The following is a 390-nucleotide window of genomic DNA, read 5'->3' as shown; positions in this document are numbered from 1 at the left end:
TTCCTCATTTTGATGTCGCCCCGGCTGACGCGGTTTTCGTTTTTCCGTGCCGCCCCGGCTGACGCAGTTTTTGCGCCGCCCCGGCTGACGCGGTTTTTGCGCCGCCCCGGCTGACGCGGTTTTCGCGCCGCCCCGGCTGACGCGGTTTTCGCGCCGCCCCGGCTGACGCGGTTCGGACTTTGCACTTTTTGGCTGTGCCTGGCTGGCGGCCCACTCACTCGATCGCCAGGTCTGTTTGCCCCGGTGGTTCCACCGCCAGGCTTAAGCGCGAACTTTTTTTGTTTGTTTTCTTTTGATTAAGCGCAAGCTTTTTTCTTTGTTTTCTTTTGATTAAGCGCGGGCTTTTTTCTTTGTTTTTTTTTTTTATTTCGCCCCGGCAGACGCGGTTTT

The sequence above is a fragment of the Rhipicephalus microplus genome, unplaced genomic scaffold (assembly GCF_043290135.1).
Source record: "Rhipicephalus microplus isolate Deutch F79 unplaced genomic scaffold, USDA_Rmic scaffold_856, whole genome shotgun sequence".
Taxonomy (NCBI): Eukaryota; Metazoa; Arthropoda; class Arachnida; order Ixodida; family Ixodidae; genus Rhipicephalus; species Rhipicephalus microplus.
This window is presented reverse-complemented; position numbering follows the sequence as displayed.